General features: G+C 36.2%; 1 non-coding gene across 1 annotated transcript; it reads left to right on the forward strand.

Moving 5' to 3' along the window:
• Positions 1 to 14,038: 14,038 nt before the first annotated feature.
• LOC145117942 (small nucleolar RNA R71) lies at positions 14,039 to 14,145 on the forward strand. The gene has a single exon (XR_013712933.1). It is a non-coding gene; the product is annotated as a small nucleolar RNA R71 (small nucleolar RNA).
• Positions 14,146 to 22,878: the final 8,733 nt, after the last annotated feature.

Raw genomic sequence — 22,878 nt, forward strand, 5'->3', positions numbered from 1 at the left:
GCACCACCAGAGGGTGACACATGTCACAATCTCAGGCCACCCTTCTTCTCCATGCCTTGCACCCAGATTTGGACACATGGCAGGACGCAGCGCACCCTTTTGTATTTTGTGTATATATGGTCGTTTGCTAGCTTCTTTTGGTGCCATACTCTTTCCAAACACTCTCAAAAATTCTCGAGGCTACTCTAATAGTTCTTAAGTGTTAGTAGCGAAGCTCTGGAGTGCCAGAAAGCCCTAAGAAAAAAAGCTTTCGGTTTCAAAGTTCTACCTGTGTAATATCCGTTTTTTCATCAAACAACATGTAAGTTGAGTTATGCTTACCGTGCTTTAAGTTTAACTTATATTTATGTGTATAATCGTTATTATGAACTTATAAATAAGATCTATCTACTAGTCGTTATACTGACGATCTACTTACAAGAATGATGACAAGGTTGGATCAGTGAGGTGTTTTAAGTGGATTTTCCAAAAAGTATATATTTATATACCGAACAGATCCTGCCTCCGATACAATCTTACCTGGTTGTTTCTTATCAGCTATATGTTAGTGTTCTTTTAGGATTATTGATAAATCTGATAAAAGTTTTATAACGAGTAAACTTTATAATACGTTCGAATTCTAAGGCTCAGTAATATTCATGTTTAGGTTGTTTTAAAAGGGAATGTGAAGTGTCAGTTGAAGAACTAACTTTCCCATGAGTTTTCCACCTATATCAAGTGAGTGCATAGTTACTTTCAAGAACATAATTTTAATACAAAGTATTTATTATACGTTGAAAGTTTATGCGTGAATTAATTGCTGATTATTTAAGTTATTTGTTAAACGAATATTTGATGGAATGCATTGTTTGAACCAATGTTGCAAAACTTGTTAAACGTTCCTAGGGCGGCTGACAAGCGCTTAGCGAGTATTCGGTCTAGGTTGGGAGTACCCAGGTAGTACTCGGATTGGATAAATTATATGAAATTAGTTTTATGAAAATTATATATCAAAAATATAACTAGTTTATTAAAAATTATTACAAAATAGATGAATATTAATAATAATTATTTTTTTCCTAAAAAATGTCAAACTATTCGAGTTTTTTTTATTTTTTTACGATTTTTACTGATTTTAACCTATTTTTTCCGATTCTGAATGATTCCGAATTTTCCAATTTCGACTGATTTTAACCGAATTCAACCAATTTTGTCCGATTTCTGACTGATTTTGACTGAGTTTGACCGATTTCGAGTTTTTTGGTCGATTCCTAATTAGGCGCCTCGGCCCCTACCTGATTCCAATTAATCGGCCGTCTAGCCGACTTTTGCAACACTAGTTTGAACCAGATATGGTTATATACATTTTAAGTGTATTAATGGTATTTATTACATAATAATATTAAAGAAAAGTGTTATTACTTAAAAAGATTAATGCGTATTAAATACCTGATAATTTGTGTTAGATATATACACTAAATTTTGATAGTTTTATCTGAATATGGTTAATATTGGAAAATTGATTTCAAGGAGTATAGTCTCATCTAGTTTTAAAGTAAGACGTATAAAGGATTTTTAGATCCAGTTAAGTGGATAAAAATATAGTCATATACTGTATTGCGATAGTATGGTATAAACAGGAACACGGTTTTGAAAGATGATTATAAGGATTATAGTCTTGCCTAAATATGAAATAAGAATTATAAGGAATGTTTAGTTCAAGTTAAGTTGAAAGGATATTAAGTTATACCCGGTATTGTAAAGATACTACCTAGGCAGGAAATTTGTGTTGGAGATTGATTACGGATATTGTAATCGTGTTTAGTTATACCCTAAGACATAAAGAGGATAATCAATTCAATTAAGTTTGGATATTTGGTTGCATTATATTAAGGGAGTATGTGAGATGGGAACGTAGAGTAGAGCTCTGTTCGATGATACTGATGATTTGATGTGGTACGTTTTACGTGCAATAATACTATATTAGTATTCCCCCCATTTACAGACAACCATAAATGGTATGTCTATATCAGGCAACCGTCAGGCACCTGGATGACCAGTCATCTGCCATAGTGGGATGACAACCACTGACTTAACGGCCTTGTGGTGTTAACGAATTACATTGATCCAGATGAATAGGATGGTATATTCATTTAATGCACTCTATCCTCCCCATGATTGCCATTATTGACTAACCCCTGCTGCCAAGGAATCTCCGAAGCAACATAGTCAACCAATTCACTTATAATGATCCATTGGGATAGATCTCATAAGATCACTTTTAGAGGACCAGTATGTGAGGATCGACGGGATGAGTAACTAAGGGTAGATTGTCTTATAAGATATCTAGGTTATATGATATTGTTTGGTAACAGTTGGTTTTGTAGGTTTGATAATTATAAATTATTATCATAATAATATTGTGGGATTGAAACCCTATGTGTCTCACCAGGTTTCCCTACCCGACCCACTCCATTTATATGCATCGAAGGTAGGGGTATTAAGACTGCTAGAGACTTGCATAGGATTTCGGGTGATTAAAGCAAAGTGTCACGCGATAACTCTTACGACTACTCTATCTCGTGTGCCACTTAGTTTTTCTTCGACTAAGTCAGGCTACTTCGACGATCTTAGATGTATTAACAAAATTGGAAAGAAAGAGACTAACACTTCAAGAATACAAAGAGTGCTTGTATTATAAGAACTCAACAGAGTACAACAACTTCTCGATGGTTTGGGAAAATGAGCCCTTCTCCCTATTTATAGGAACCTTACACCTCCTAAAGGGAAGTTTCTAGGTTCCGGACATTCCGAGGTATTCTAGATCATTCTTACAAGATCTTATTCTACATACAAAATTCTATTAGGTTCTATACTACTCTTTTGTGTCCTAGAGGATTCTATGATGGTCTAGGATCTTTCGTATCGTTCTAGCTTCCTATTGTGCTCTCTTGATTATTCTGGATCGTTCCATCATGTTCCGCGAAGACCTATAATTTTCTAGCATCTTCCAGGGTCTCGTAGAGCATTCTTGATCTTTCCAGAAACTCGGTCCCTGACACCCTCCCCCACTTAAACCCTTGACGTCCCCGTCAAGTCTTCTAGTATGTGTCACTTGTGTTCTTACTTCCTCACCTGTTGTGGGTCTTCTCGTAGCCTCATGACATATCGGAGGAATCCTTAAGGTTGATCGTGACTCTATCTTGCACCGATATGTGTCGACACCTTGAACTATGTTGCTTGGTTTCACATACTTCCTGGTTCGATCACTAGTCGCTTGTGAATTATCTTCCTTCTTCCAACTTAGGGTATTTTCCGTATCTTCCCAACTTCCCAAAGGTCTTTGTTAAACTTCATCAATGATAGCATTTGAGACCTTGTTCTACTCCTTTCTATTGGTATGATGTGAATGATTGTACCTTTAGTAATACGCATGGTGTTATCACTTTCAAATGACCATGGACGTACTCCATCTAGGAATTTCATTCCTAATACCATGCTATAGTCGTCCATCGGTACGACTACTAGGTCAATGTTGCCTTCCCATTCTACGATTTCATGGGTACTCCCCGTGAAACTCCTAGGATAGGATTGGATGGAGAATTGACAACCTTCAATCGTGCTTCTTCTTTCATGTAGCTAATCCCCAAACTCTTAGCTTCGTTTTCAGAAAGGAAATTATGAGTCGCACCTGACTCTATTAGCGCCTTAGTATTTCTTCCATTTACCTTGGCTTCGACTAGCATGAGACTTCCTATCTTAGAACCACTCCCTTTGGATTCCTTTTTCTCGTTTTTCGCCATAGAGTTTATAAGTCTCATGGAACTTATGTGAGCTTCTTTTTCTTCTTCTGCTTCTTGCAACACCATTGCATAAAAGGTCTTCTTTTTCGGACAATCTCGGATCAAGTGAGGACCATCACAAAGATAACACTTGATTCCCTTCCGTTCTTCTTTTCGATCTCTTCCTTCGATTTCCTTTACTTTCGTATTCGAAGGTTGGGGTATGTCTTCTTTTGGTTGTGGTTCAGATGTAGATTGCTCTCCCCCACTATTTCTCTTAGCCGTGGTTTCTCTCCGAAACTCCATTAGATCTTCTGCTACGACAATAGCTTCTTCGATGTCTCTGACATTTCTCCTCTTGAGTTCGTTGTAGGCCCAAGATTGTTGTCCATCCATGAAATAGAAAAGTTTGTCCTTATCCTGCATGTCGGGTAACTCTAGCATCAAGCTCGTGAACTCGACTATATAGTCTCGGATGGATCCAGTATGCTTTAGCCCACGTAGTTTCTTCATTGCTATGTCTACGGCATTATGTGGGCAGAATTATCTCTTAAGTTGCCTCTTGAACTCTTCCCAGGTGTCTATGGTGTATAAGACTTTTTCAATGTCTTCGTGCTTCCTTCTCCACCATAGAGCTGCACTTTCACATAGGTAATGGACTGTCGTATCGACCTTCGTCTTGTCTTCCTTTACTTGACTAGCATTAAAGTAACATTCCATCGACCAAAAGAATTCGTCAAGTTCTTTAGGGTCTCGTTTTCCTCCATACTTCAATGGTTTGGGTGCTTCCGTGTGCGGCAACATACTCGCAACGGCTCCTCCAGCGATTGCTGCCTTACACAAGTTTACTTCGGCCTCCAGCGTAGCTACCTTCTCACGGAACTCATTCCACAAGGTGTTGATAAGTCCAAGGACTTCTTCCTTGATGACACCGATGGTCTCCTTCAATCCATCTCTCGTTTCACTTATCTCTGCAACGAACTGATCGACGGTACCCTTCCACTCAAGGATCTCACTGACGCTAATCTCCACCTTTGTAAGCTTGTTTTCTAAGCTTGCCAAAGGGTCAACAAATTGGTCCCTCCTCTTCGACTTTCTTCCTTTCTCTTCGATGACAGGGGGTACATTGGTTACTTCACTACTTCCTCCTTCCATAGCTACAATCTCTTGCTTGCACGAACTCCGGGCTCTGATACCACTTGTCACGGGATAACTCTTACGACTAGTCTATCTCGTGTGCCACTTAGTTTTTCTTCGACTAAGTCAGACTACTTCGACGATTTTAGATGTATTAACGAAATTAGAAATCAAGAGACTAACACTTCAAAAATACAAAGAGTGCTTGTATTATAAGAACTCGAGAGAGTACAACAACTTCTCGATGGTTTGGGAAAATGAGCCCTTCTCCTATTTATAGGAACCTTACACCTCCTGAAGGGAGGTTTCTAGGTTTCGGACAGTCCCGAGTATTCTAGATCATTCTTACAAGATCTTATTATGTCTACAAATTCTATAAGGTTCTATACTACTCTTTTGTGTCCTATAGGATTATATGATGGTCTAGGATCTTCCGTATCGTTCTAGCTTCCTCTGGTGATCTCTTGATTATTCCGGATCGTTCCATCATGTTCCGCGGACACCTATAATTTTATAGCGTCTTTTGGGGTCTCGTAGAGTATTCTTGATCTTTCCGGAGACTTCTCGAGGATACTTGATCGTTCCGGAGTTCTCTAGACGAACGTGGAATTTTCCAGAAACTCGGTCCCTGACAGAAAACTTGCAATAGTGTTCAGGACCATAGGTCTTTACGTCGTAACTATGTTGTGTATTGATTATGACATCCTTAGATTTTTGTATCTTGAAACAACATCTTATTTCAAATATATTTTTAATATAACGAAACAGTTTCCACAAAATGTTTTATTATACTGGGATTTTTCTCAACCATAGAGTTATGGTTTTTCAAAGCGGAAAGAAAAAGTTTTTTTCAGTTCTAGAAAATAGGGAATGTCACATTTGGTATCAGAGTATTAGATTAAGCGAACTTGGAATAGTGATTATTTATAGATTTAAACTTACAGATTAAGCGATGATGATGAGAGAAGTGTCTGGAATATTTTAGGTTGTACGCCATAATTAATAATACCTCTAACTAATTACGCCATGATGAGAGAAGTGTCTAGAATATTAAGCGATGATGATGAGAGAAGTGTCTGGAATATTAATAATAAAGACACAATCACTAGAATATTTTAGGGTATAAGCCATAATTAATATTTGATGTGTTCAAAAAGTATACCTATCAACTTTAATATTTATAAACCTAACTAATTAAATAATTTATGCACCTATACGTAGTGTACCTAGTCGGATTATAGAATAGTCTAGGTAAGTCGGGTGTCGAACACAGAGAACGAATTTAATTAATAAAGCAATTAATAAAAGTTAAACTAAGAAACAAACTTTTAATGGGGGTTTTACTGGTTATGCAAGATCAAAAGAACTTAAATCAAACAACTACCAAATAACACTATTAAACTAAGCAAAGAAAACAATTCAAATTCAATATTAAATAGTACTTTCGTTAGATCCAAATCCCCCCTTTTCCCTATGGTTCATTTCTTATTAAATTACTATTGAAGGTTATCACATTATTATGTAACTAGTTATGATGATCAAATTCCAATTTATTATGATCAAACACAAGTAAACACGAAATTAGTATTAAGATAAACGTGGCTATGCATGATAAATCTAAGAGTTACTTTCCTAAGATCAAGTTAAGCAACCAAGCACAAATTATGGATCAATCATGCTCTTTAACACAGTTAAAGTTACTAAATTTAATTACATATTCTAAGATTTTTCCAACCCTAGCTCTAGCAATTTAATGATCATAAATCACTAGGTATACAAGTTCATGCAACTAGAATGATAATCTATTACACAAAACTTATATCAAGGAAATCAAAGACTAGAACTAAAACATGTAAGGATTTGATCTATCTGTACTAGAAAAACCAACAATAATTAATCATAAGTTTGAAATCAGCTTATAGTTCAAAGGCTTCATCATCACCAAAGAAAGTAAAAGGTTTTAGCCCATAATCATAGCAGAAAAACACATAGAATCAATGCAAATAAGAATAGACATGATTCAATCTAGCAAAACGAAATATTTAATATTGGTTTCTTCTAGATCTCTTCAACAATTGAGCTCCAAACGATTTCTCGACTTCATAGCAATTTCCAGAAGGTTTTTGTCACAATTCTTCTCCAAAACGTCGGCCAAAACTTCACTCCTTACAACATAATGCTCGTAATTTATAGATTCCACAAAACCTGACTCGTACAACGTGAGGAAATATGGCCATGTCGTGGTCATTACTAAAAACGTGTATTCCCCAAGTAATGGAAATCTTCTGTTCATATTTTACTTACTTTTGCATTCTTCCACCTATCGCAACGAACACACTTTCGCATCCAATCGCATCGATACTTGGCTTTCGCATCGGATTGCAATGACTCGCGTTGGATCGCATCCATTCGTACTATCGCAACCAATCGCATCGCTACGATTTTCACTTCGGTTATGATCTCCTCTCGTTTGGTTGCGAAGATGTTAGTATACGATCGCATCCGTTTGCATCCTGTCTCTATTCGCAGCGAACTGATATTCAGAACCAATCCTCACTATTTACAACTTCATCCCTCCAAATTCCATCTTTTGTTCGGTTTTGGCCCTTTTCTTCAAGGATTTTCTTTTTTGCTGCAAAATATAATTTAACTTAATAAGTACCAAATATCTTTACATTAATTAACCAAATTATAGCTTAAAATGTAATAAAATAATGCCTAGAAATATATATAAATAGGGCACTATCAAAATACCCCACACTTGCCTATTGCTTGCCCTCAAGCAAAACTGATTTTTATTATTATCATACCATCACATCAAAACCCTAGCTACCAACATCGCACAAGACAATCCATTTTGAGCTCATCCATTATATCAAGACCGCAATTCATATATTTGTGTCTAATATTCCTGAAAACTTCCCCAATCCTAAATACTCATAACCCTCATATACACTTCCCAGTTATTCTAAACAACATTCCATTTATGCATCCCTCTAAATATATCCTCATAAATGTTTCTTAACCTCAAGGTAATTTTTGGTTAAACCTCCAAGCATACATATAGAAAAATAAACTATAAAGAAAAATTACAATAAAATAAAATGCGCATTCGACTTTTAGCAATTTTGCTTTATTCTTCAATATCTTCAATCTTCAAATCTTCATACTTTGTTGGCTTTTATTCACTCAACATTTCTCTCTTTTTTTAATCACTCAAAACTAAAAACCTAAAGAAAAATATATATGCTTAAGCAAGAGAGCTTAACTGCAAGCCTTATTAGTTAGAGGTATTAGTCTAAAGTTCAATGACTACATAAGCTTTCCTGGATAGATTTCTGGTACACGATGCTAAACATATTATGTCCCTCACACTAAACAAGGTTATGTTTTTGTCCCATGATTTCACTAGGATAGGGAAGCCACAAATAAACTAGAACATATGTTGGCTCAAATAAACATCGAAGCTCGCATCGAATCGTCCCACACAACACTAGCAACTTAAGTCTCAACATAACAATACAAAAAAAAATTTAACTATATTCAAATTTAGACCATTATTTCAAGTCTTTCTAGAATATATTTTTTTTTCAAATCCTAGTCATTTTTTTAATTCTTTCATCAGTATGCTTGCATTCCTATATTCAACCCCTACCCACACTTATATGATGCAATGTACCCATTGCATACTTAAACAATTACATAAGATAAAAGTAAAAGGGAAAATTGGAACAGGCTCCCCTGGGATAGCAGTCAAGAGATAAAATTTTGAAAGTGTGTGGGAAAACATGAACATCTTGATAATATCTGGAAAATGGATCCTCAGCGTCTCATGAGTGTGCCGGATAAATGAAACTAAGAACCATGCCTTCGAAAATGTGGTGCAACAAAACTTCAAACTATGCATTGTAGCCCAGCCACGACGTCGGAAAGCAAACGCCGCATCGTGGTGTCCAGTATGGAAATCGTTCTAATCATAGAAAATAGGAATGCCGCGTCGTGGCCTTGAAGCACCACGTTGTGGTTCTTGGAGGTTCAGCAAAACAGCTTCTGCCCAACTTTTTCTGAAAATTCTTCAATTCATCACTAGGCAGCTTTTAATCTTCTGTTTATCCCCCGAAGTCTCCACTAAACTCTTCCAAATGTGACACGCACCCCACACTTATTCCAAATTGTGGTCTTCGGTTTTCTTTTAAACTTCTCATGGCTTTTTTTCTAATTAAGCTTCTACATTGCTTCCATTCTGCAATCATAAGATCAATATCTAGAGAAACACAACATCATTCGGTTAAACAAAAATAAACTAATCAAGAAAATAAAAACTAAAAATTAGAAAGGAAAAGAAAATGCAAACTCTAAAAAAAAACGTTGGGTTGCCTCCCGATAAGTGCTTTTTTTGGAGGAGTCGTGAGACGGACTCCTTTCCACTCTATGTTGTTGCGGTTGGGAGTAGGGTCTCCCTTTTCTTCTTTTGTTCTTTCTATCTTCTTTTGTACGCTAGTACCCGCTTTATGTATCCCTTTTTCGATTTTTCCTTCTTCTTTGTGTTGGCGTTTTCCTCGTGTTTGCATTTCAAACCTTTAATTTTCCCAGAAAGTTGTGTCTTCTTTTCTTCTTCTTTTGCTTTTCTATCTTCCACTTCCATCTTATCAATTATTTGCTCATTTTTTTCTTGTTCAATCTCCTCCTCGGTCATCACCCGAGTTGAACTTTTCTTCTTTAATAACTTCATCTACTTGAGCCTTGGGTGTAGTGAACGCGAATACCTCAAAGGTCATAGGAATTGAAGCTTTTGCCTTGGAACACGACACTTCTTCAACTTGAGGCTTCTCCCAAACTTTCAACTCTTCCTCCATCAAATTCTCTATCTCATCTAACTCGTTGGGACCTTCTCCTATTCTTTTACCTTCCACGTCATTCATCCTAACACCTCATCTATTGGCTTCTCATAACTTACTTTTTGGTTCATTTTAAAGGTTATTTCTTCGTCTTCTATATGGAGTGTGAGCTTTGGATCATGGATGTCAACAAGGGCTCTCGCAGTATGCGGGAATGGTCTTCCCAAGATTATGGGAAGGTCTTCATCTTCTTTCATGTCTAATACCACAAAATCCAATGGAAAAATAAATTTTCCAACCTCCACCAACAAGTCTTCTACAATCCCACATTGATGAGTGATTGAGTGATCCGCCATTCTAAGTGTCATTCTCGTATTTTCTAGCTTTGGTAGAGTGAGCTTCTCGTAAAAAGAATATGGCAAGAGATTTATGCTACCCCCGAATCGGCTAAAGCATTTATTGAAGTGGAATTGCCAAATTCACAAGGTAGAGTTAATCGGCCCAGATCCCCCATTTTTATTGGCAATCCATCAATGATGGCAGTAGAACACAATTCATTTAGCACAATGGTGGATGCGTTTTCTAACTCCTTTTGATTAGTCATAACTTCCTTTTCGAATTTAGGATGCTTAGCCATGGATTTGAGGAATGGAGAATTGATAGAAAGGGAAATCACTTGTTCCATGAATTTATTTTGTTCGGGCTCCAGTGGGTTTCTCATGGCTCGAGATACATAAGGCAGCGGGGGCTGATATTGTTTTAAAAACAAAGAATTCTCACCCTTCAGTGGCCACGGCGTGGTTAGGTTGCCACGTCGTGGGGTCTGGACAGAACTCAACTCTATTTTTGCTCCGGGTTTTACTCCTTTTGGCTATGGAACAAGCTATTCGGTGGCTGCATCGTACATCTCAAATGGCTCAGAATAAACCTTTTTTCAGTGTATATCGCCATAACATGAGATTGTGCTTTTGGTTCGGGATGCTTGAGTGGTAACCGCTTATTCACAAGTTTAGTCAATTGTCCTAATTGAATTTTAATATTTGATATTGCAGCATGTTGGTTTCTTATCATAGCATCAATTGTGTCATGCCTCTTCTCTGAAGCGGATGCAAAGCGTGCAAGCATCTATTCGAATTCGGACTTGTTATCGGACGGTGGTTGCTCTTTTTGATAAAACCTCGGTCGACTTGCCTATACTTATCATCCTTTTGCTTCTTGTATATGTCGTATGACAACCACTCCTTCTTTGGTTTCCTCCATAATTTATCATATCGGTCACCACTCGAGTAGCATACTTTTGCTTTTCGGTTCCAATTATCATCTAGATCGCAATCCTTATTCAAGTGCGACCCATTGCAATTATCACACCCAACTCGTATGGCATGTATAGACTGGTCCATCTTCGTCATTCGTCGATCCATATTCTTGAGTTTAGCCATTATTGAAGCCAAGTTTTCATTTCCTCCTTCTCCAGTACCTTTACCTCTTATAACATCTTCTCACGGATTATGATATTCTCTTGAGTGCTTCGCGAATTCTTCAATTAACTCTTTGATTGTGGATGGATTCTTCTTAGTTAGCGATCCTTGAGAGTCAAGAAGTTTCCTCGCTGTCTGTGACATACCCATTTTCACAGCCAGAAAAGACCGATTTGTTTATGCTTCATTTTTTTATCAGAGTATACTTTTAAAGAAAAGTGTTGCGGAATTTTGTTCCCAGAAAAAAATGATAAATATGTTATCAAAGAATTTCCGAAGAAATGTAATTTATTCCTTTTAAAACCTTGGGATGTCAACGTCAATACAGAAACATAAGCATAAACAGAACTTACATTAATTTACACTAGTGATCTACATCTCTTTAATCCCTCAGTGTAGTGTAGCTTTATATCGACACCTGTGATACAAATAAACTGAGTGGGTCAGGTTGGGAAACCTGGTGAGTACATAGGGTTTTTCAACCCACAATAATAAAGTTATTATGTTTTATCATCAAACAATTAACGCAATTACCCATCCCCATTATTTTCTTTAATTCCTAAGGATCTACCCTAAGAATCATCTATCACTCATTCCTAAGGGTTTAACTAAGGAATAGGCACGAAGTCCATCGTCGCCCGGGGTTTATACAACAGGCACTAAATCCATAGTTGCCACGGTTCATCCAATGGATGCTAAGTCCATAGCTCTCATTTATCGATAGTATTATTTGCAGGAGTCCACCTGCAATACATGTCAATCGGCTTTTAGAGTACATCGGGTGAACATATCGTTCACAACACCTACAGGTAGCGAGCCTGCTAATGTTCCACAGACTGTCTAGAATAGTCCATGGTTGTCATCCGTACTCTACTAGATGACGGGGCCATCGTTTGCGTAAAGGTTTCTCTCATTTTTCGCCTCTCACCCTCATCTCATAATCTATATCACCTTTTATCTCATCCTCTAAATCATCTTTCATCACACACCAACTATTTCATCTACCCATGTTTTACCCAGCATATTTGTAGATATAAAATACATATACAATTCAGATCTGAAGAAATAGTTTAGATCTGTAAACAAAATACATATACGGTTCATATCTGAAGAAAAAGGTCAAGATCTGAAAAAAACAAAGTTTAAATCTTTCATCCAGCATAACTTTCAAAGCATAAAATATATATACAGTCTAGATCTGAAGAAAAAGTTCAGATCTGGAAAGAAAGAACTTTAGATCTTTCATCCAACACAGATCTCAAGTATAAAATACATATATACAGTTTAGGTCTGAAGGGAAAAGTTTCAGATCCAAGAGAAAAAGTTTAGATCTGAAAGATAAAGTTCAGATCTCAAAAGAAAGAAGTATAGATCTTCATCCAGCACACATCTCAGGTAAACAGGTAGAATATATATACACATAGCACGCAATTTATATAAAATACTTCATATCTATATGTAAGATGAAAGTGACTATGCACTCACCTGATAAGGAGTGATTCGGACAGCACTTCACTTCTTAAAATAACCTTCTTTGACGAAACCGGGAGGTTGGCTTGAAAACCGGACTTTGCGCGGGCAGAGTTTCAACCCGAAAAACTCTTTTTCTCGGAGCCTTCGGGAGCTCCGGGGATTCCTTCTGGTGCTAGGGAGGTTTCCTAGGCTTCGGGGGTGTTCGTTGAGGCTAGAGAGAGAGTAGAGAGAGAAAAAGGTGGAGAAAAGTGTGAAAATGAAGGCTGGCCTCGCAGCCCTTATATAGACCGAAGCTGCTGACTACGCTGCGCGTACCTTCGGTGGTACGCTGGGCGTTCCTCGGAACGCTGCATGTACGAGGGTACGCATCGTGTTCGTACCATTTGCATGTCAACCATCGGATGGTGCATCGTGGCTCACTTCGGACCTAGTGTTGCGAGAACACGGGGCGTTCCTCCTCTACGCGGGGCGTTCTTCTTCGGACAGTCTCGCAATTTGCACTTCTGACTTCAAAAACCCGTAACTTTCTCGTACGAGCTCCGTTTTCAATGTTCTTTATATCCACGTGTAGGTGGGACCGTACTCTACAACTTTCATTTAGACTCTGTCAGCTAATTTTGACTATATTTTTAAAGTTATATTTTTAACAGGCCGGGACACGAAAAGTCCGTTAAAAATTCATAACTTCTCCATCTGACGTCTGTTTTCATCTGTCTTTTTACCGTTGAGCTACTATTAACGAGACCTTTGATTCTCGTTTAGGTTGCGTTGGCCGAAAACCGTTCGATCTACTATTCGAACTCCGGGCTGCATACTGCCAAGCCGAAACTTAGAAAAATCATAACTTCCTCATACGAAGTCAGATTTGGGCGTTCTTTTTATGCACGCTCTCGGTTTAACGAACACTATGCCTTTCGTTTAGATCGCTAAGGCTAAAAAGTCTTCTATCGTAAATCCACTATTTACGTCACGCAGTGTCGTGCCGGTTCTGTCGCGAAACTTCGACATGCCATAACTTCTTCGTTATAACTCGGATTTCAGTGTTCTTTATATCTCTGGAATCCTTGTCATGACCACTACAACTTTCTTCATCTATATCGGGCTTATCTAACATTCTATTTTTGACGCTTGTTTTCCTTTTTAATTTATTATATCATCATAATTAAGTATAAAGCACATAAATTTACATAATTCACATAATACTCAAATAATTCATCTTTATTACTTCAAAACGAGTTACAATGGTTGACCTAGACTATTACATCATCATTAATGCTTAGCCCAGAAACACGGGCGTTACACTGTCACATTCACCCCGTCTTAGAAAATAGACACCTCTTGTTGCACGTTCAAGTCCTGTTGAGGACAATTTCTAAGCAGACCTTTGTACCTCTCCCACGCTTCGTATAATGACTCTCCCATCTATTGTTCAAAACTGGCTATATTCTTCTTCAATTTTGCAACCTTGGACGGTGGACTAAATGGTTGGATGGACTCTTCACAAAGTTGAGCCCATGTAGTGATAGCGCCAGGTGGAAGTGCCTTTAGCCAATCTTTTACCCTTCCTCTAAAAGTTACCGGAAGCATCCACAACAACACCATTGCACAAGGTATATTAGGAATATTGAAATAGTTAGCAATGTATTTAACCTCATATATATGCTTGTAGGAATCTTCATGATATTTCCCGTAGAATGCTATATCTTTTAGTATGGCCAAAATGTGCCCCTTGAGTTCGAAATTTGCAGTTGCTGGAATATCAGGTGGTACAAGACCTGGCCCGTTACACGCATCCGCTTCTTGTACTCTTCCATCGTTATATCTTCTATGCCTGCCATCTCTTCTACTTCACTCTCTATGTCGTCCTCTGAATTCTACTCGGTTTCTGGCTTGTTTCCAACTTCTTTCTTGATTGGCGTCTTCTCAAAGTGCTCAAATGTGTCAAATTGAAAAGTGCTACTTGACTCGTCGACCTTTTTGTCCTTCTTGTGGAAAATCTATTTTGGATCTTTAAGTCGCGGATCTAATGGAGTTTTGGATCCTCGGTTCATAAATCACTGAAAAAACAAAATAAAAACACAAAAGCGTAAAATGAATAAAAATAAATAAACTGAAAACTGACTGTTTAATGACCACGACGTGGCCAAAGATGCCCACGACGTGGCTGCAGAACAAACAGAAAAAGTACATTGCTGCAGAAAAATAACTTTTTATGGTTTGTACCTCACAAAAAGAATCGAATAACTAAAAGTAATTAAACTAAAAATCAAATAATTTGTTCCACGGCAACGGCGCCAAAAACTTGATATGTGCAAAAAGTATACCTATCAACTTTAAAATTTATAAACCTAGCTAACTTAACTAATTTATGCACCTATAGGCAGTGTACCTAGTCGGATTATAGAATAGTCTAGGTAAGTCGGGTGTCGAACACAGGGAACGGAATTAAATAATTAAATCAATTACTAAAAGTTAAACTAAGAAACAAACTTTTAATAGGGGTTTTACTGATTTTGCAAGATCAGAAGAACTTAAATCAAACAACTACCAGAAAACAATATTAAACTAAGCAAAGAAAACAATTCAATTTCAATATTAAAGAGTACCTTCGTTAGATCTGAATCCCCCCTTTTCCCTATGGTTGATTTTTTATTAAATTACTATTTAAGGTTATCAAATTATTATGTAACTAGTAATTATGATCAAATTCCTAGTTGTTCCAGTTTATGGCTTACTATCTTATGATCAAACACAAGTAAACACCAAATCAGTATTAAGATAAACTTGGCTATGCACGATAAATCTAAGAGTTACTTTGCTATGATCAAGTTAAGCAACCAAGCACAAATTATGGATCAATCATGCTCTCTAACACAATTACAGTTACTAAATTTAATTACCTATTCTATGAATTATCCAACCCTAGCTCTAGCAATATAATGATCATAAATCACTAGGTAATCAAGTTCATGCAATTAGAATGATCATCTATTACACAAAACATATATCAAGGCAATCAAAGACTAGAACTAAAACATGTAAGGAATTGATTTATCAGCATTAGAAAAACCAACAATAATTAATCATATATTTAAAATCAGCTCATAATTCAAAGGGTTCATCATCACCAATGAAAGTAAAAGGGTTTATCCCATAATCATAGCAGAAAAACACATAGAATCAATGCAAATAAGACTAGACATGATTAGAGCTAGCAAACCGAAAGATTTAATGTTGTTTTCTTCTAGATCTCTTCAACAATTGAGCTCCAAGCGATTTCTCGACTTCACAGCAATTTCCAGAAGGTTTTTGTCCCAATTCTTCTCCAAAAAGTCGGCCAAAAGTTCCTCCTTATGATCTAATGCTCGTTATTTATAGATTCCATAAAAACTGACTCCCACGACGTGGGGAAATATGGTCACGTCGTGGTCATTACTTAAAATGTGTATTCCCCAAGTAATGGAAATCTTATGTTCGTATTTGAATTACTTTCGCAGTCTTACGCCTATCGCAATGAACACACTTTCGCATCCAATCGCATCGATACTTGGCTTTCGCATCGGATCACAATGACTCGCGTCAGATCGCATCAATTCGTACTTTCGCAACCAATCGCATCACTACGGTTCACTTCGGTTTCGATCTCCTCTCATCTGGTCGCAACGACGCTCGTATAGGATCGCATCCATTCGCGTCTTGTCTCCATTCGCAGTGAACTGATGTTCAGAACCAATCCTCACTATTTATAGCTTCAGCCCTCCAAATTCCAGCGTTTGTTCTGTTTTGGCCCTTTTCTTCAAGATTGTTCTTTTTAGTTGCAAAATACAATTTAACTTTATAAGTAGAAAATATCTTTGCATTTAACCAAATTATAGCTTAAAATGTATCAAAATAATGCCTAGAAATATATATAAATATGGCTTTATCAATATTATGTGCTAATAAAGTTATTTTATAGCATGCCATAGGTTGTATACCTCACTTTCTATTAGGTGAACTAGCAGACTTTAGGAGTAATGCCTTAGTTGCTAATAGCTGCTAGATAATATGTGTTATAGCATGCTTTAGGTTGCCTACCTAGAAGGCTAATAATTGAAAGGATTTGAGGTTTATTGCCAACCTTGATTTAGAAAAGGAAATTTTATGTGTACAGGATTCTAAGCGTTTAATTATTGTATTAGAACTGGCATGTAACTTTTCGAGGAGATAAGGAGACTTACTATAGTTAACACCAATAACTTCGTAAATAGTGTATTAATACCTTCAGAGTGGTATTGTACCATTAGAGTAAGTTTAGTGAATAATAATATCTTTAGAGGAGTATTGTACGAGTAAAGTACATTTTTAACTAGTGGGATGATAAGACTTTGGCGTGATCCATAAAGTCATCCTACCGCTTGGCGATTCTACCACCGACCAGTTTGAAGTAGTGATGGCTTATGGATTTAGAAGTATTGAAGATTTTGATGAATACTTCAACGACGTCGAAGGTGGAATTATATGAGATGATATTAAGAATTCATAGAATTCAAGAAAGACGAATGGAAAGGGCGAAAATGTTTTCAGACTCATTAGGCCGAGACTTTGTCTATCGTTGCGATGTATGCAGTTCAAGTTGTGTGTTAAGAGTGGATCTTTACCATATACATGATGCTCTAACTTGGTATTTAATAATATTGAGTGACAATTAACCTACATCTTTACGAGAATTCCATAGTATGTTAAACCGATTTTAACATACAGGACTAGGATGGTGAAATTAGTCATTGGTTTGTGAAGTGCTAAATAACTTACTCTTTCAATAAAGGTAGAGTATTTAGCTGAAGAGGCGATACATCTATAGTATTGCACGAGGAGAAATGTTAAAGTCATGAGATGACAAAGAACTAAGTGGAAGGTAGTAGAACATGTGGATATGCAGCTGAAATACAGACTTTAGGATTAACTACTATAAAGTAAAGGATGCTGAACTGAAGAGATATGATGATGTGCCTGGTAACTTCCAAGTATCGAAAAATAGTGTAAAAATTTAAAGAGCGTTTATCTCCATACCACCAATGTGCATTCAAATATAATATACCCTACAAACTGGGACTATACTGGAAGGAATACAAAGAATTTGGAAATAGGGTTCAAAGATAACTAAGAAAAAGCGTTAGAATATGCTAGATCGAGCATAAGCGCGAGAAGAATCTTGGAAGGAAAGTCTAGGAAAATTTAATATGTGATCAACAAAGCACGTGGTTATTACTAGAGCGCCTTGAAGATACTCGAAAACTATAGTGGAGTCTAGGAAAATTGTTATATGTTCTTAATTAGACACACTTATGTTTGTTGAATTGTTTTGTGGTTATCATGTGAAGTTACTTGGGAACTGAGAGACAATTCTTGGGACGAGTATGCATAGGTGTGAAAGGTAGTATATGCTTGTACTACCAGAAGCACATGATTCGTACTTGGATCAGGAAGAGCCACAAGGTTACTAAGGCACTAGTAGTTGAGTTGTTTGGTTTGTTTCTGTTACTACCTACGTTGATGACTAGGAAAGTAGTTTTGGTTCAGACCCAAGTGGTCATAAAGGATCGAGTCTGAATAAAATAGATTTGCGTAAGTCGGTTGAACTGTTTAGAGAATCATGTCCAGTGTAGTGACCAACTTTAGTCGGGAGATTAAAAAAGGAGATGATTGAAGTGGTCGACAGAAGTATTGCAACCCTCGTTAAGGTTGAGCAGCCAGTAACTAGAGATGCTAGATGCTATGATATGGTTGTAGTCGTTCTTCCTTAACCAAAAGAGGAAATATTAGGTTGTTAACACAACATGGAAGGTGTGTTCCATGTTAATGTCTTTTTATAGATACAAGCAGCGCCGGTCCATTGGTTTTTTATGCCCAGGGCAAGGTAATAAAAAATACCCTTATATTTTACAAAATGAGTGTTATATATATATATATATATATATATATATATATATATATATATATATATATATATATATATATAAGATGCAACTCATCTCTACAAATTTTAGAATCAAACAAAATCCATATAATTACAAATAAGAATATATATATATATAAATCACAAAACAACATCTTCAACAACATATTATTGGTTTTCAACGAATTTTCCTTCTTCAAGGGTGACAATGCTTTTTCTTACAACATTACACATTGCTTTGGAAACCATTTGTCCCACTTTGTTGCTTCTTGTACGTACTGTAAAAAAAATAAAGAAAAGTGAATAGAGATGTTGATGATATAAAATTAAAGAACAAAAACACAGAAAAAGATATGAGTTTTTTTAAGTATCAAGAAAATTAAAATACACTCTAGTACAAATATGAAGCAGAAAACAACAATAAGAATTTTTCCTAGTTTACCCATGCTATCTAAAAAACAGAAAAAATAAAACTAAAGTCGATGTTGTTTAAATAATAGATTGTTAACAACTTTCCTAATTTACCCCGTTGTAACCAAAAAAAGACCAAAATGTGTGTTTTTTCCATTTTCAATATGTAAGGTGATCTGGAAAATGAATCAAGGAATCATAAATAGAGATCCATTTAAAAAAACTAGGTCTCATAGCAACAAATAACAATGGAAAAGTTATATACCTACTACCCCTAGTTGTTGCCTTGAGATATTCAAAACAATCAAAAGTTCATAACTAAATAGTAAAGTATACCACCTGAATCACATAAATAGACCATAAAAATCCATAAACGAACTCTATAAATTCATACATAAAACCAAAAAAATTATAACTAAGAAAATCAAAAAAAAAATCATTCCTTAAGCAACTCCTGATTTCGAACTTAAATACGAGAAATCAGAACTGTGAGCTCTTTATTTCAAACTAAAATATTCAGGACATATAACATATTCAACCTCTTAAATACCTAATTCTTAAGCAAACCACAAGAAATCAAAAATCAAACCTCTTGAAGCAAACTACTATAACCAAACAAATAAATATGAAATCAAAGATGCACATTTCGAAAAAATAACTGATACATTTCAAACAAATGGGGAATCAGAAATAGAAAAATAGAACAAATAATTACATCTTTAACTGGTGGCTTTGAACCCACGAACTCTAGGTCTCCAATTTGAACAATTAGAGTCTAGTCGGATCAGAATAGTGATAAAAGAATAGGAGAATTATAACTCGTAATCAGAAATACAAGAACTCCAGCGTTCATTCAAGCGCACACCTTGCGCCTTGCCTCGAGGCTAGCGTCGTCTCGTCTATGGTTAGAGAAAAAAATCAGTAGCTTGGGCTAAAACTTTTGGGCCAAACTAATATATACACCATTACTTACCGGACTAAATGAGGCCCCCTCATAAATGTTTCCCTGGGCCTCAACCCATCTCGCCTAGGTATTGGGTCGGCCCTGGATACAAGCATGCAATTCATTATATATCCATTGTGTCATGCAATGGAAGGTCATTAGAATGTTGGCATTCGGTTTGTTACTATAGCCAAAGTAAAGACCTTATCATAAGTTGAGTTTATGACCTAATTTAGAAAGGAGCAGTAGTCTCCGATGAAATTCAAGTTATGATTCGAGAGTTAGGACTGAAGATCCATCGGTGGATAAAAGAACAAGTGTAGATTCAAGCACCACCATTAGCAGATAGGTTCAAACCTATCTATTTTCATTCAAGAAGCCAGGGTAGTTGCAACCATTGTAGCTAGTACATAATGTTGAGTTCACTAACCATTTTAGTTGTTAATATTTCCATTATGTTAGTAATATCCTCTTGCAACCATTTTGTATACGTGTGCATTAGTAGACAACTTCTTGCTTGTTGTGATCTGGATTAGACTATAGTCGTGTTATACGAAAAGATCACTCAATGTAAACACAAGAAGTGATATTATGTTGGGGATGTTAAGATCATTAATATGACAATCAGGAGTTTCTTCCAGTAAGAAATGAGTTATGAATCACATAAGACGAACCAGTTAGGCTTTAATCAGTTATGAGCAGCAGCAGGTAAGGGTTCAAACCCAAGTAGGGCAGAACAAACCCTTAAGGAAAAAGTGTGAAAGGCAAGTCGAATTTGGATTCAACGTCAACATTCAAAAGATTTGTAGCACAAGAATCTAGGAGAAGATTTATTAGCTTCAATTGTTGTTATGGAGATAACAGAATAAATGTTTTGGTTGGAAAGTGATAAAACATCATTTATATCGTGTGAAACTTGAAACCTTACCTATGCCTATAGGTAAAAGAAACGATATTATCCTAGACCTTATCATCAAGTGTCCTAGGATGACGTAGAACCACGATGTGTTATGAGATTTTTGATTAATCTCTAGTCTCTTGAGAATACTAGTGATAATACGGAAGCAGTTGTGACCGATAAAGTCGAAAACTCGGAGGGAACACAAATCAATAAGGATTGTGAACTTTTTCATATTAATCCTAATTGGTAAGGTATTGGTCGTGTGAAGAAATTCCATGAAAAAAAGAGTGTTTGGCTCAGCATATTTGATGATTCAATGATGAAACTAGGTCGACAGCCTGATAGACTGTTACCAAGGAACCTAGAATATTATGATGAGTATTAGACAATACGATGAGATGATTTAATATTATGGCAGCTCAATACATATACTATCCTTTCTTTGGATGGAGAGGTGGCTTAAGGGATCATTATCCATGGCTGTTTTGTTGATGTATGATTCCGGGACGTAATCCTCCTAAAGGGGGAGGTAATTGTAACGCCTGCGAATTCGGGCTAGACATTTTAACGATTTATAAATTATATAAAATATATTTATACTGAGTACATATTTTATGGGAAATATTATGGGCTTATAATATTTGAATAAGCCATTATTATTATAAAATTAACAAATTACGTCAAACAAGCGTCTAAAAATAAAAGACTATTTTGGATAAATAATCTTGATGAAAGTTGTAGTGGCCGAAATGACAATTTTGTGGATATAAAGTGCTCAAATCTGACTTCTTATGAGGAAGTTATGATTTATCTAAGTTTCACATTCGAAAGGTACGGTGTATGTGTCATAAAAATTGAATCGAAGATAGGTTGTTTATTAGCCTATGTGACTTAAAGGAAACTCGTAGTACTCGTCAATAGGAACGCGTCGATCCAAAGAACGCTAAAATCTGACTTCGTATATGGCACCACCAGAGGGCGACACATGTCACGATCACAAGCCACCCTTCTTCCCCACGCCTTGCACCCTGATTTGTACATGTGGTAGGACGCAACACGCCCTTCTGTATTTTGCATATATATGGTTGTTTGTTAGCTTCTATTGGTGACAAACTCTTTCCAAACACTCTCAAGATTTCACGAGGCCCTGAACCCTGACTCTAGTAGTTCTTAAGTGTTAGTAGTGAAGCTATGGAGCGCTAGAGAGCCCCGAGAAAGATAAAATTCGGTTACGAGGTTCTACCCGCGTAATGTCCAGTTTTTCGTCAAACAACCTGTAAGTTGAGTTTTGCTTACTATGCTTTAAGTATAACTTATATTTATGTTTATAATCATTATAATGAACTTATAAATAAGATATATAAGTAATATTAGTCATTATACTAACCGGTCTACTTATGGTAATGATTACAAGGCCAGATTAGTGAGGTGTTTCAAGTGGATTTTCCTAAAAGTATATCTTTATCTACCAAACGGATCCTACCTCTGATATGATCTTACATGCTTGTTTCTTATCAGCTTTACGTCAGTGTTCTTTTGAGATTATTGATAAATTTGATAAAAAAAATTATAATGGTTAAACTTTATAATACCAATGAATTCTAAGGCTTGGTAATATTTGTGTTTAGGTCGTTTTAAATGGGAATCTGAAGTGTCAATGAGTCGTGCACATATATCAGGTGAGTACATAGTTACTTTCAAGAATATGATTTTAATATAGAGTATTTATTATCTGTTGAATGTTTATACGTGAATTAATTGATGGTTATTTGAATTATAGGTTAAACAAATTTTTGATTACATGCATTGTTTAAACCATATATGGTTATATACGTGTTAAGTGTATATATGGTATTTATTACATGATAATCTTAACGAAAAGTATTATTACTATGGAATCTTCCTCGATTGAAAATTGGGAAAGATGCCCTCGATAAGCATATCCCTCAAATCAATAAGGTGTCAACTTTGAAGAAGTTGTTATTCCCACAAGCATGT

The sequence above is a fragment of the Lactuca virosa genome, chromosome 5, assembly GCF_052849685.1.
Source record: "Lactuca virosa cultivar CGN04683 chromosome 5, Lactuca_virosa_CGN04683_v6, whole genome shotgun sequence".
Classification (NCBI taxonomy): domain Eukaryota; kingdom Viridiplantae; phylum Streptophyta; class Magnoliopsida; order Asterales; family Asteraceae; genus Lactuca; species Lactuca virosa.